Raw genomic sequence first — 16,182 nt, 5'->3', positions numbered from 1 at the left:
TAATTTGTTCAATTTATGAAATTCTCATCTAATAATCTCTACTAAGGGCTAAGGCTATGTCCTCATCCAATAATCTACTAAGGGCTAAGGGAATATCCTCCAAGATCACAATCTAATGTGGTAAGTTGAGCCACCCCGTATTTGACAAGCCAGTCCATATAGTGGTTCTATCTCGATAAACATGGATGATTAATTTTGACAACCCAACCAATAAAAGTGCAAGCATTAATATTAACCTTCACGAGTTTACAGTAATTATGTCAAAAAATAAAAAAACATTCACAGTAATAATCTTGTAGTAAAATAAAATATTCCCACGGATTATTTAATTGTTGTTAGATGACCGTACTCGGATTTATTTAGTCGAGGTCAATACCTTACTCGTTAAATAATATCCTTCGATCATAATTCATATTCATGCATACGAATATCACCATTATAATATTACCAAGCTAAGTAAAACATGCCTTTTGTGTGGACTGATAATTGATATAAAGAAAACTAAATAGGTCAAAATAATCGTCATACAAATATTGGATCGTTATCCTCGTAGAATTAGCTACAAGCAAATCCAACATCATATCAATTGGTCACTTTCAAGATCACATGGATAGAGATATAAAATTTGGCCTGTGGAGCAATTCTCTTTGTTTTATATGGTTATCTACTTAACTTGTCTATAATTACATTAATAAGTGTATTAAAACCAATAATTACTAAGTCTAGTAATTAATTAAGAATGAATGCTTGTGTACGATAGGTCACAAAGGGAAATGATAAATCCAAGGAAGAATTTCACTTCTTCCAAGGAAATCACCTTTAAAAAAATGTGGATTTCTTTGGAAGAAGTAAAATTTTCCTTGGATTTATCACTTCCCGGTCACAAAAAATCGTAATTCCCCCCGGCCCCCGCCCCTGGATCGTAAATGAGTAAAATAATATGTAGTACAACTCTAAATTTATCCGAAAACAACTAAGAACATAACACCATCTTTAGCGAGTTTGTCTCACACTGGATCGTATAATGTTAAATTATGATTCCGAAAGAAATTGGCACGTAGTTATATGAGAAACTATTTTAAGCTGTTAAATTATACTTCAATTTTTCAATTATTTTTTACTTGCACCATTTAGACTTTTACACTATTCACCTGATTCTCTACTACGTACTTTGTATATTTGTGATGTAGACATCCGAAAAAGCACGTAGGATCTTATTAGATCCACCAGCAAAAGAATTCTAAGTTTGTTCCGTAGATGGCTCATCATAAGACAATGTAAATTTTCCCTTAAAGAACATTTTGACAATTTAACAGCATATACGTACAAGGCAAGTAGCAAGAGAGGGGAGAAGGGCAAGAGTAAGGTTATGTGAATGCGTAAATGACAAGAGACGTGTACATACAAAAAGTGATCAAACTGTAGCCACTACTTGTTGAAGTTGTTATTAAAGGAACCTATCTTTTGCATAGGAGGTGTGTGTGGAGTGATGATATTGAATCCGATGATATTTACATATGGCAAGAATGAATAGTACTTGGTACAAGTACCATTTAGTCTGATAGAGTCTATAAAATAACTGGTTGTACCCTTTATATGGCGCGAAATCACTTATCTTTCTAAGATAGAGAGATAAAAAGCAAAAATGAGCAAAAATGGTTCGATGCATTAGATTAGATTAGATTAAAACATCGAAATGAAAAACGGAAAACTGATATGACCTATACTAATATCAAATCCTTTGTAGGAAAAACAAATTGGATAGGGGTTTCCTCCAAAGAAAAGAGGGGGGGCACAAGGAATCAAGAACAAAGTAAAAAAGCATAATGGTAGAACAGAAATAGGGAGGAAAACCCACAAGCTCAACTTTAGACTGCTGCAAAGAGGGGACCTTCAAGTTTAGGAGATTTTGAAATAGATCAACTTTCTTTCAAATATATTCTAAGAGAATAATTAGTCATCAATCACAAAAAAGCCAAAAACATTTCACTTTCTGGGTTTGAAAACTCCCTAGTCCCTATCAGTTTTTCTCTTTCCTATTCAATTCCCTTGATTCAGATAAACTTGGCTTTCCAAAAAAGAATTTGTTCTTCATGTTATGTACCTGCAGCATAACCTTCACTTTAAACCAGACATGAGTCTCTTTAGAACATGCCTGCAGCAGAAGCCAATTGTTAGACTGGCGCTGCACGATTATAACTTATCACCAGTTATAAGCATCTGTTGTCTATCTTAGAACATGCTCTGATGGCAACCCCTCATTTTCTGCAGACTAGATGTTTGAACACAAGAATTTCAAAATCAATGGAATTATACATGTTTGACTGTAAATAGAAACGAAAAAAAGAAGCAAATATTGTACAAAGTTGCAGCATATTTTTCAAAGATGCTCTTCTGATTGTGTATCATCTATATACAGTTACAAATATTTTAGGCTCAAATTATTGCAAGCGCCTCAGAGCATAAAGAATGATACTCCTTATTTTAAAGATGCTGTTCTGATAATCTGATTGTGTATCATCTATGTAACAGTTTCAAAGATTTTAGGTTCGCAAACTATTGCAACCACCTCAGAGCATAAAGAATGATACTCCCACCGGCACATTCCAGGAATCCACAAAACATGAACCAGGATGCGCCGTTGTTTCGGGCTTTTATCCAGTAGGGCTAGGGCTGTATTCTAGGGTTTTTGATCCAAAATTTCTTTACATATATTCGAAGGATCGTATTCAAGTATTTGTCTCCAATGATATGGGCAAATATGGCAAATAAATTAGTACAGAGCAAACCGTAGAGTTAAAAATGCATTTCCATTTCACATTTGACCTTAAATAAGTGACAGCACAGGATCAACATTCAACAGCTACAAACATAATGACCAAACATTCTTACCCAGTAAACTCCCTAAATTAACATTCAACAGCTACAAACATAATGAGCAATTGTAGAATACTTAATTAAGCAGATAATCAAGTCAATCACACATTAGATCGTCACATAACGAGAAAAAGTTAATAAGATGCAAATGAATGCTGATCAAATGATTCTGATTCTGGAAACTCATGGAAAGGTCTCGTAAAACAGCTTATTTGACATCAACAATACTTTTCTAAAGCACATAACAGACGTAAACTAGTGCTTGAGTAAGAAATCTGGTAAAAAGTTTGATCAGTAGAGAAGCAAGATCAGAATTCATTTTAGCCAAGCTGTAAAGATTCAATAAATCATCTTTAATGATGCAATGCAAGCTGTGGTTACTGTGAAAAAATATAAAATTTGAAGAGTAACAAGCTTCAAACCAATTCAATCTCATCAATCATTGGCACATGGGAAGGTAGGACATTGATGGCAGCATGACATATCCCAAGTTCAAGTTCAGCACCTACTTGATTTTTTAGATGCAAGCATAATTAAAATGATATCAATATCACCTTATGACCTGATTTGTAACACCCACAGGCATCATGATTATGTATGCAATCTGACCAAATTCTAACAGCTTACCATTTGTGTTACACAGTCCATGTTGATGTTCATATTACTCTTGTCATCTTGAAAGATGTACCGAAATGGCAAGTCGACAACGAATTCAATCTCTTGATTACAAGCCAAAGGAAATAAAAAAAATATCATCAGCCAGAAGCAATAAGAGTATCAATATTCAGTATTCTTATTAGAGAAAAAACGTGATAGAACTCTGTACAGTCAAGGATGACATAAAGTTAATCCCAGTTTGCAGAATGAACTTTCATCGATTAAAAAAATCAGCCTGCAGAAACATCTAATTTCAACAAACAAGACAGTTGAAGAACAAAGATTTGTCATTATAAGAAAACATACTAGAATCCTTGAAATCAACATTTGGCTTAAAATTTTATATCTTGCAACTATCCAGAACAGTATACAAGGTAAAAAGGCACTTTTGGCCTATATGACACCAACTATTTTGGTGCAGGGAGCAGTACCAGCAAGTGTGCAATGTACACTGGTTGTACAGACAACAGAATGTTGGAAACTTGGATCTGCTAAATTTTTGTCGAACCCCAATCGATCTTTCAGTTTTTTTCTGGATATGGTTGGGCAAGGATGGGAGGGGAGGGGAGGGTAAGATGGATGGACAGGTGGGGATCTGACAGAATCAACAGTGGTTGGGCATACCAAACTATAGTTCAGTTGGTTGACATGTAAACCCGCTCTAGGGAGATACTCCTGCACCCGGAATATAGCTAGTGTCATATAGGAAAACTTTTCCTAATATAATTACACTGGGGAAAGAAACCAGATGGTTGAAGAAAAACAGCCATTGTGTCACGGTCCGGATGTTTTGGGCACCGGATCGTGCGGCACGCTCGTACCTAGTGAGCGGTAGGGGCGCAAGCCTTGTGCGGAACGAGTTCAAAGGGGCTCGTGAAGCACGAGCAAGCAAGGTTTCTGAGAATTACCGCTCTTGTCTTTTGGCGACAAGAAAGGGACGCGGGCGCCGATCGGGCACTTGTGTGAGCATAGCAGTCACAAGTGGGGCCGACGACGCGAGTGTATCTGTTTGTGGGACTTTGTTGAGCCAAGAAAGCTTAAAAACGAGCGACAGCACAATATCTAAAAAGGCATACAACCAACGCTAGTGATTAAGCAAAGGCAACTTCTGGTGAGAGGTATTGAGTCATACCCCTCATAGAGGATTATTTTGAATTAGCTAAAAACTGGCAGTGAACACTGGAATGACAGTAACATAATAATCTTATCTAAAGCCTAGAAACTTCAAAAAAAAAGTCCTAGAAAGTTTAGATAAGATCAATACAAGGGAAAATAAGAAAAGTACGATGCAAGGAAGGTTGGATTCTAACACATTGATTGAACAGCAATGCCAAAAGGCCCAAAACAAAGCACAAGATTGTTAGTTTGTTGCTTGTGATTGAGCAGAGAGATCAACCATTGAAAGGAACAAGTAACCCAGAAGCACTGATAGTAATGAGCCTAGATAACAACAATGATCTAGTTAAAGGATGAGATTTGTCAGAAAACGATGCAATTAAAGACTGCTTCTACTAAAAGCATGGACAATTATGTATATGACCTTTAGTATAGTTGATGATTTGTTTTCTTCATCTTTCAACCAAACGCTTTGAAATGACACCATTGCCCGGAAGCAAGATGATTAGAAGCCATCTTTTAGAAAAGTCCTCCTGACTAAAAAGGAACTGCTAAATTAGAGCTTTCCTAGTGAACTTGCCAGCTAGACTCTTAACTGTTTCACAACATAACTAAGAAAAAAAAACCACAAAGTAATTAATAAAAGTGCATTATAGGAACTAACTTTCTTTTACTATCTTAGGCAATATAGAGAAGCAAGACTCCATACAGCGGACAAAACCAATCAACATTTGTATATGTCTGGATTTCATATCTAAAATGATGAAAGTGAAATACTGAATTGGACAGATTTACACAGAAATTTGGACAGCTTGTGTTCCTGACAATAAGGTTGTAATACTACAGGTTGCTCCTCTTTGTTACCCAAGCACCATGAACCTGGAAAAAAGAAAATTTAAACCAAGTTTAGAAACCAAACCTAACAAAATAACAAGTAAATTTACATAGTACTTAACCAGAGCCCTGGGCTTCTAGTCTCCCCTAATCCTATCTCCACCTCAGCAATAAGAAAGCACAACTCAAAACCTTTGTTACACTCTGGAAGTCAAATCGGACACAGGTATGCTTTTAAAAGTCAGAATTGACTAATTTGGTACCAAAAAATCATGTCTAAATGAAGAGTCATGTCCATACCCATGTCAAAATCTATACAATCCAATACAAGTAGTTTAGATAATACACTAATACAGCGTCCGAACAGCATGATTAAAACACTAGGCTTGTGCTTAATCTCAGAAACCAAATTGTAAATGGCTTTACGACACAGTTGCGATCCAAACCTTACGAGAAAGCAATTAACATGGGTGTAGAACAAAGAATCACACAAATCACTAGGCAACTTGCACGTTTGCTGCCTATATTTTAGTTGAGCATTAAGCCAGAAACTCTATGACTACACAAGGTTGTATGGTAACAAATCAACAAAACCCTTAACCAGTACCAAACACAGTCCTGACACAGTAAGTCAGTAAAGAGTGATGTTACAGAGTAATTTCTCAAAGCTTCTAGTATCCCCGTACCCCAACAGCCCAACTTCACCTAATCTGTAAAGGAAACCAAACTTCAAAGCGCAAGGATGGCGCTTTTCCCAAGAAACATAATTACTACAGCAGTTAATTCGATAACAGAAACAAAATTACATTATCCTACAGCATCTATTAAGTCCAAAGCAATACAAGGAAGCATTTAGCAGGGGTGTCTAACACACACAAAGACGCCACAGGCAACTTGCAAGTTTTCTGCCTATATTTGAGTATCATGAACGCAAAATTTATGGATATAGAACTGTAAGATAACAATATCAACAAAATTCTTGTTCTCATGCATCTGTAAAAGGTCATACAACCTCCAGCACATCAGATGGTAAAAAATAATTGGATTTTTGAAAATAACTAGAATCCTAAAATTGTGGACAGCAAATTATAAAGGATCCTGGACTTAACATTGAGTGTTGGAAACGAGATCAAAAGGATGAAGCTTAGAAAGATCTCTTCTCAAGTAGAATTGTGCAACGAATTCACCTATTCTCACAAGGACGAATCATACGCTTAGGAGACAAACCAAGTAATGGTCCTTGGTGGTTGCGGCTACCACCTTGGCACGGTATGGAACCACTACACAGACCCATGAAGAAGCAACTAAAGAGCAGCTTATCTTGTTGTTAAGAGTAGTTTGTCTTGTTACTTTTTATTAATTGCTCTTGTCTTTTATTGAGTGTTTGTAAATAAAAGGGGGAAAGCCTGAAGGCAGAACTATGTTGAGTGTATAGAGTTGAATTGGGAGAGAAGGGAACCTCTCGAAAGTTCTCAAACACAATCTGTACTTTGCAAGCCTTGAGCTTTTATCTATCTATTATGATCCTTCCTCTAACTGTCTAGCTAACCAGTAATTACCTTGCAATTCTTGTTGAGCCAAGTGAATTTGTTACAAATTGTAAAGTAGATTAGGCAAACCTTATTTAGGTACTTCGAATTTTAGACATGCCTGGGAAGCAGACTGTGCTCCTTCAAGTCTGATATGAGTCAAGAACAACAAAGGAACTGATCTTTAAGCTGTGAAGCAGACTGTACTTAATCCAATATTTATTTCTTTTTGTAGCAACACTTTCCCATTTTAGATGTTTTGAAATAATTGCATCATTCCCTTTTTAGCTCTTTTGTCATGTTGTCACCTTTCCCATTCCTCTCTACCTCTTCTCCTCACATAAGTCTCCCACATCTCATCTCCCCCCTCGGACCCTCCCCCATCCCCGTGTTGCACTAAGTGGCCGTTTGGTACAACAAAGGGAAAGGGAATGCCATCAAAAAAGGGAAATAAAGGGAAAGGAATGTAAAAATGTTTGATTTTAAAGGTTGTTTGTTTTACACTTCATAAAAACCTCTACCACAATCCTTCACTCACGAGTAACGGCTTTGCACCTCCCCCATCCCCCTTCACCGGCGCGGCGGCGCCTCCCTTCCCCCCCCCCCCTTCGGCGCCTTCCCTTCCTCTCAACACCAGGTAATCTATTTCTCTCTCCTCTCCTCTCCTCTCTTCTCTTTGAGATCTGGTGGTTAGGTTTATTTTAGGGGTGGGTTGGGTGTTTTTAGGATGGTTGGGGTTATTTTAAAGGTGTCTTTGGGTGGTTTCCGAGGTCATTGGTTTGTTTTTTAGGTAGGTGTGGTGGTTTTTGGGGCGGGTGGGTTGTTTTCGTGGTGGTTTTTGGGTGGATTTGATGGTTGGGGTTGTTCACGGGTGGTTTCTGAGGTCGTTGGGTTTTTTTAAGGTAGGTGTGGTGGTTTTGGGGGTGGGTGGGTTGTTTTTCGTGGTGGGTTTTGTGGTGGTTGGCTTTGACGAGGATGACAACACCGACGAAAATGGTGACTCTGACGAGGATGTCGGCTCCGGCGATCTGAGGAGGGTGGCATGTGGTTGTGGGATGGTATTGGCGTGGAGGTGTATTGGTGGTCATGGTGGATGTGGTGGTGTGTTGATGACTTAGAGCAACTCCAATGGTTACAAAATGGACCTGCTCACAAAAAAAATGAACATGTGAGCGGGTAGCCCACCATTGGTACAACAATGACATAAGCAGCTCAAAAAATCTTGTAGCTATTTTGAGCTACGTAGCTCAAAATAAATATTGCTCAAATAAATACATTATTGAAATTAAATATTATAGAGAGCTACAAAGTATTGTAGCCCACCAATGTGATAACTTGTAGTTTTAATCAATTATAGTTAAAATGATGTGGCAAACTTAGCCACAACATGTTGTAGCTCACCATTGGAGTTGCTCTTAGGGAAAGGGAATGGAAATACCATGGGGGTAGGGTGAATCAGAGTAGAGCTATTTGGGGGGGTAAGGAGGGGGTAAAGGGAATGATTAAAATGACATAACAAACAACAACAAAGGGAACTTGTCAAGTTCATTCCCTTTCCCTTTCCCTTTCCTGAATACCCGCAGCCAAACAGCCCCTAAGTATATTTCAATTGTACTAAATGAATTTTGTCTCCTGCCATTTTTTACAGCTGTGTACTTCCTCAATACACTTTCCTCTAAAATTTGAATATTATACAATTTCCTATCAGCCAGGGAAGTGGAAGAAATTTTCAGGTAGCTCGAACATTGATAAATTTTTCTCTGTTGTTGTCCCGTTATCGCTTTTGGGTCAATTGCAAACAACCTCTCTGCAATTGCACGTTGCGTACACACGACCCCCCCTTACCCCGCTTCTTGCGGGAGCCTTTTTGAGGCAATTGGGTAATGATAATGATAATGATAATGATGAATGTTGTTTAATCAGGGGGGAAGGGTACACTGAAAGAAAAATCCTCTATTAAACCAAGTTTCCCATAGAAAAGTTACCAATATTCTGATCCATAACATAACTGTTGCAAATGACTTAAAACAAGAAGCAACTACATGATTTTGATAAATTTTCAATGATTGAACAGATCGCAATAGAAAATAGGGGGTTAATTAACCGTGATTGAAGAATTCTATCAGGGAACATTAACTTCCTGTACCAAGGTCACCTAGTAGTCGTACTCACCTCGTTTCCAACAGAAGACATGGTCTCGTTAGGCAACATGTCATTAATTCTATCATGCTACCAACAGATTTCTGGACCAGACATTCTGCAACTCATAACTTCATCTCAGCGATGAATTGTATCAAATGTCAACTGTCTTGTCACAGTTTGTTGCTTTCCTGATAACATCCTCAAATGCCCACTTGCATCTGATGATACCTTTTCACTTCTCGTACACTTCAAGGATCATGGTATGCGACCATAGTACTTGAGTGCTTCCTAGAGTTCCTACGTATGTCCTTTCGCCATTGCCTTAGAATGTAGTTCTACGGGACTATGGACACGTTGTGCAAGTCAAACACACGTATATTGGGTCTAAACATTATCCGGCTGTGTAACTTGTACTTACATAAAACCTCATTTATCAGTGTTAAAACTCAGTTGGTAACTTCTTCTCTCATTAGTTGGAATGCTTTTGCTCCTTCAGGCACCACAACCCATACTCTATCCGCTATGACATATTGACAAGCTCTCCCTCCGTCTCTGAAACAGTCTTCTGTCCACGACCACTGCAAATAAAGCAAACCCTGGCACTTAATTGGCACCTCCCTGATTTGGCTCCGTGTATGTCTTCTGGAATACTCTCTCTAGGAGAAAGCGTGTGGCCAAACCACTTACATCACACGCACAGTCATCTGCCTCCTCTTCTATTCCCACCGTCTTCTCCAGGCAAAGCAATAACCCTAAACAAACTCACGCAATTTGGTGTGCCAACAAATCCCTCAAAAAACTTTGAAACCCTCAAAGTTGACCCAATTCCAGCAAAAAACAGTGCTATGTGTAAGCAGGAACCCACATATACCTCTCGTAAAACAAGCATCACAACACTCACCAATCACACCTATCCAATGTCTCTGAAATTCGTCAGCGGTATAGGAGTTCTAAATTGTATTCTTTATCTCCTTATTAAACCCCAAGGTACCTTGGAAGTTATCCTAAGTTCTTAGGAAAATTCTGCACTATGTGCCGTAGGCACCATGTATGCCTGATCTCGAGCACCATAGCTGCAAACCCTTCCTCATGGTAGGAGCTTCATCAGTCAGAATGACCTGAGGTGCTCAATAACCCATGCACAGAAACCATGTTCTGAACACCCACTCAAATGTCCATTCCTCTGAAATGAGTATGATTTGCCATTCATTTTCCACCTACTCAAAGCTACCCATAACTAACCTATAAAGATATTCCCTAAAGTGCCCCTCCCCTTACATCAGTACGCTGAAAAGAGGGGGGGGGAGGGGAGCAGTAAGGTCATTCTAATTAAGACAATCATAGTTCGAAATACTATGAGTTTCAACATTGCACCCTCAGTTTACAGAACATAGAAGGGACGAGAAAAGGAAACACAATAAGAAGAAAAACATAGCTAGCAGCTCCAGGTAGTCATAACAGAAGGTTCACAAAACTAAGGTCGTAGACAAATAAGACAATGCAAAGCACTATCAAATCAGATTAGCAAGCAATTACAAAATATAATACGGAGTATAAAGAAGCCATTTGCAGATGCTTGAATGCTTTTCACTTTATCGATTAATACAAAAGCACAAAGGCACAAATCTATACCATAACCAACTCAAAGACAGTAGCATGAAAGCCTCACTTGCAAGCTTTTAAAAACTTAAATCTACGGCTAAATTTTCAAATACCTTTTTTTCTTTTTCTCATAAGGTTGTACATATATTAGACAGGTGATATTCGTTACCACTGACCCAAGCAAAAAAAAAAGTCATGCTACATGCAATTAGCATTTACAGCGTTTTCCAAGGAACTACTTAGGACACTGTACTTGACACTTATGCACACTATCCATCAGCCTCCACCTCAAGCATAATAGAACTAGATTAGAACTACAAGGGATAAATATCTACTATGGGAAATCATAGTATTGTACACTGTAAGTAAAATCCTTAACATTGCAAGAAAAAGTGTTAGAACTTAAAAGAGATGTTCACACATAGCCTAGGTTAACTGCACAATAATGCTTAATTTGAATCTTAGAATCTTAGTCAACATTATATATATCTATAGCTACAGAAGGTAGTAAGTGTAGAAAATCAATAAAACCATTGTACTCAAACATCCCTTCAATGCAATTAGTAGAAGGTACAAGGTTGCGTGTAGCTCTACACGCAACCGGGTTAAAACTACGCCGTTTTGATAGTTTTTGCCTAAAAAAAAGTAAAAAAAATATTTAAATCGCAATTATAACTACCTTCCGCCAGAAAAAAAACGCAAATCATGACTGTTTACAAGAAGAAGAAAAAAAACTTTACAAAAAAATCAGTTACTTTTATTAAATAAAAAGTCAAAGATTCTATCAATATCTTAACAAATTATTTCCATCAAAATCTTAAAAAAATTTAAGAACAAAATCCTACTCAAATTACCAATTGATCTCGTAGTAAGTCACTTCCAAGTAGTTATCTTATGACTACAACTAAAAGCACATATCTACGACCAGAAATACAATACTACACATAAAGGTACACATAAAGCACATAACTTTGAATAAAAGCATATGTTCAATCTGAAGAAGAACAACAGACAATTCGAGAAAACAAACCGACAACAAATAATAGTACTCACGATGGTGCAACAATTGGTAAACGAAACCTACTCAAATGATAGTACTAGAAGTACAACATTTAAGAACAAAACCATACCAAATTACCAATTGATCTCGTAGTTAATCACTTCCAAGTAGTTATCTTATGACTACAACTAAAAGCACATAACTACGATCAAAAAAATATTACTACACATAAAAATACATAATTACAACTAAAAGCACATAACTTTGAATAAAAGCATATGTTCAATCTGGAAAAGAACATGGAAAAGAACAACAACTGACAATTCGAGAAAACAAATAATAGTACTCACGATGGTACTGCAGCAATTGGTAAACGAATTGATTGACCCAACGTCTGTTCTTGAGGAACTGATTTCACTCCTTCTGTGATCATTTGATTTCCCAAAATCGATTTCCTTTTCTTTAGCCTTATTCTTTGGCAGTTTTTTTAATTTTAAAATTTTATCCTATTTTAGATAACTGTAAGAATCTCCGGAAAATATTTGTGCTTTTTTTATTTTATTTAAATAACTTTTTTTGGAAAAAACTATAAAAACGACGTAGTTTTAACCCGGTTGCGTGTAGAGCTACACGCAACCGGGTGTACCTTATAATTTATAAAAATCCCCCTTAACACCCAATTAGTAGAAGGTACACCCGGTTGCGTGTAGCTCTACACGCAACCGGGTCAAAACTACGTCGTTTTGATAGTTTTTTACCGAAAAAATAAAATAAATTAATAACACAAAAATACTTTCCAGATATTTTGGTATCTTTTGGCAGTTATATTAGGATACTAGGATAGAATTTTAAAATTTAAAAAACTGCCAAATAAAAAGTCAATAGAAAAGGAAAAAGATTTAGAGAATCAATTACAATCCTCGTTGATGTCGTCAAAAGGGGAAAACCAAAATAAAGAACATCTTCATCTCCAAAAATCGCAAATTAGGCGACACAGTTGCTCAAATTCGTAAATTACGTATGTGTTAATCTTCATTTATTCAAGTAAGTGTGTATTGATGTTCTTTTCATGTGTAATTTAATTGTTAATTTCATTTATTTTGACAGTTTTTGATAATTTTATCTATTATTAATTGGAATTTCATGGGTTTTCTTTACACCCAAGAACAGACGTGCATCTTAATCAATGGCAGACGTAGTGTTTATCAACCAGTAATTAGAATTTGTCCTATTTTGCGTTGATTTCCTTTTCCAATTGAACATGTGCTTTTCTTCCTAGTTATGTGCTTGTAGTTGTAAATATGTACTTTTATGTGAAATAATGTTTTTTTGGTCATAGTTATGTGCTTGTAGTTGTAAATATGTACTTATATGTGAAGTAAGATGTACTTTTATATATAGTAATGTGTTTTTGGTCTTAGTTATGTGCTTTTGGTTAAATGTATTTTTTTTGTCCTATCATGTACTTTTACACCTTCAATGTATTTTTGTTTTACGATTTATTTTTTATATGCCTTTATACATGTATTGTATTTCTACTCCATATTAATTTAATACATGATACGAGAAATATGGAGTATGAAAAAACCGCAAATAAAACAATGTAAATTGTTAAAGATTTAAATGCAAATAAAAGTAACTGATTGTTTTTTTAAAGATTTGTTAAAATATTAATAGAATCTTTGACTTTTTTAATCAATAAAAATAACTGATTGTTTTTGTAAAGTAACCATGATATGCGTGGTTTTGGGGGGAAGTTAGTTATGTGATTTTACATTTTTTTTTTGGCAAAAAATATCAAAACGACGTAGTTTTAACCCGGTTGCGTGTAGAGCTACACGCAACCGGGTGCACCTAATAATTTGCGCCTTCAATGTGAGTGATTTGTTTCCAAAATTCAAGCACCAACCTACAAAGGACTCAAACTTTTGGATGACACTTCTACGCCATAGAGTTAGTCTTACAGTCATGATAGGGTTTAAAAAAGAAAGGAATAACAGCACATCAGTTCAGAGGCATATTTTAAGAATGGGCGAAAGCTAGAGTGTGACAGAAAGTAACTTAGAAGATTGTATAATCTGCATAGCGATACTTTCAGGAAAGCTTAACAAGGTTGTCGAGAGAAAATAGTCAGCGTCTCTATGCATGTTTAATTTTCGTTTACAGTCTTAACATAAGAGGAAAAAAATGAATATCTCAAATTCATCAGTACGACTAATTAATTGGAAAGCCTCACTTACTTACTATGACAACAGAAATTGCTCTCAGCCAAGTGACTAAGTGACCCAAAGCTACATGGTGTGATGAGAGTTTGTTGTACTTCGAGTTAGTTTCCTTGTGAATGGAAGAATAAGATAACCGAATCAAGATTTGTTGTTTAGGCCTATCTGAAAAATGCTAAAAACCTACTGCCAGAAAAAGAAAAAAAACTGGTGAAACCTAGTTGAAACCTCGCGTCCCTTTAAGCAATTGGGTACTCTAATTATATATCTTTTCTACTTCAAAAGTCATAAGTACTAGCAGCCTCCTCGACACTCTTGACAAACCCATATGTCCAACTGTCCAAGTCAATGCAGTATTCTTAAACCCCCATAGCTTCTCCAACAAGGAAATCTTACCTAACAATGCATGATTCAGAAGTTCATTCACTTCATACATCATATTACCAACCAAAATAACAATAGAGACTCCTATATCAGTTAAATTTCAGAAATGCATAATAAAAAAATTATCCTCACCAAACGTGTGTCGAGCCCGCCACCGTGCACGCATGGTGTAGAAGTGGGTCCCAAGGAACCCGCAGAAGCAAAGAGGTGGTGGCAGTAAACTAACTTCTCGTAAGCTTTATTGTATGCAGCTCGGCAGCTCGCAAGTAGTTCTATGTCTCCCACAAAACAACAACCCCAAATAATATGGCCTAATGGTTCAACTTCTCCAATTAATTAACCAGTCACGTCGGTGACTAATGGAAAATCAAAAAATCACCACATAAGTTCTGCTATAAGAAATCTACAGTCAATCCTTGCAAAACAGCTAAACTGATCCTTTTCTCAACCATGGCACTCACAACTTACAACTTTACAAGAGGCATAAAAGGCAAGCAATATAGAAGGGTTTAAACATCAAATATGTACATCTATGAAAGATTTCACTACCTACCTTATATAATTCATAACCTAGTAATTGCAAGTTATCATACCTATGATTAAACCCTAAATCAAATCTCGTAGAAACCTAAACAAAAATTCCCCATTAACCCAAATTCAGTATTATAAGAGTCACCCAATTTTATAAAGCACAACAATTAAATCTGCAAAATAGCTTCATTCCGAACTATTAGAAAATAAAAAATCAAACCCAGAAATTAACAGTAGACTATCATAAGAGAAATAATAGCTCGAAAATAGAGTAGAAAGGGAGGAACACTCACCTATTTCAATCTAATTCTGACTAGCTGATCACAGTTAGCCAACGTGATTTCATCTTGGATTCCAGGGGTCGTGAGTTGTGAAGAGGACGAGCAATTTTGGCGCGCCCGGTGATATGCCATCTCAAGTCATGAAGGTTAATTAGGCTCTGCTTACAGGGAGAAAAAGAAATTTATTAAGTTCAAACTAGTCTATCCATGTATCTGTTAAAAGTATAAAATCTCTTAAACGACCTTGTTAATCATAGTGTATTTGTGTTGCAATACCAAAATATATCTAAATAATGTATGTGTCTTAAGAAAAATATAAAATCCGAAGTAATAAGCTATAAAATATCAAATTTTAAGTTATATATCCATGATAAAATATTTGAAATAACAAAATTAACGGATTTTTCATGAAATGACCCCGAGGTTTGTCTTAATGCACCAAATACCTCTGACGTATACAATAATATCTCAAAATGCCCTTTTATATGACGGACGTTAAGTCTCCGTTATAATAATTGACCTTTTTACCCTTAATTAATCTTCTTCTCGATTTACCATAAATTTAACTCCTAATTAAATTAATTTATTAGTTAAACCCCTAAATTAAAGCCCCTAAATAAATTAATTAAATTAGCCCAATTTTAGCTATTTTCTCTCTCCCCTCCCCACCTTGTTGCTGCTCTTCTGCTCCCACTGCTTCTGCTCACCATCACCATCATCTTCTTTCTATCTCTCACCACCATGGCATCCAATTGGCTTCATGCTCCTCCACCGTCCTCCACCGCTCCTCCACTTTCTATTTTCTCTCTTCCACCACCTCCCGCCTCGCCTCAACACTCTCCTCCGCAACATCTTGTACGTCCCTCAACTCCACTGCCTTGCACTGCTCCAAAACCCATTTCTTCTCCAAGTTCAAAGATTCACAACAGTCCCTCATTTGCCCCTCCCTCAACTCCACACCTTCAATCATCTATCTGGGAATTTTGAAAATTGGGCAAATTGAGCAA

At 36.6% G+C, this 16,182-nt stretch overlaps 1 long non-coding RNA gene across 10 annotated transcripts; it reads right to left on the bottom strand.

The window, feature by feature from the left end:
* Positions 1 to 1,717: 1,717 nt before the first annotated feature.
* LOC110785108 (uncharacterized) lies at positions 1,718 to 15,409 on the bottom strand. 10 transcript variants are annotated; one of them, XR_008930353.1, is made up of 4 exons: positions 15,188 to 15,391; positions 5,315 to 5,529; positions 5,075 to 5,187; positions 1,727 to 3,596 (listed from the first exon to the last, which is right to left on the bottom strand). It is a non-coding gene; the product is annotated as an uncharacterized lncRNA (long non-coding RNA). The 10 variants fall into 10 exon arrangements; XR_008930351.1 differs by having other exon boundaries at positions 1,747 to 2,272; positions 3,505 to 3,596; positions 5,075 to 5,529; positions 15,188 to 15,395; XR_008930354.1 differs by having other exon boundaries at positions 1,749 to 2,155; positions 3,505 to 3,596; positions 5,075 to 5,529; positions 15,188 to 15,395.
* Positions 15,410 to 16,182: the final 773 nt, after the last annotated feature.

Source organism: Spinacia oleracea, chromosome 3 (genome assembly GCF_020520425.1).
Source record: "Spinacia oleracea cultivar Varoflay chromosome 3, BTI_SOV_V1, whole genome shotgun sequence".
Taxonomy (NCBI): Eukaryota; Viridiplantae; Streptophyta; class Magnoliopsida; order Caryophyllales; family Amaranthaceae; genus Spinacia; species Spinacia oleracea.
The sequence above is the reverse complement of the archived record's forward strand: the minus strand, read 5'-3'. Positions and strand labels throughout refer to the sequence as shown.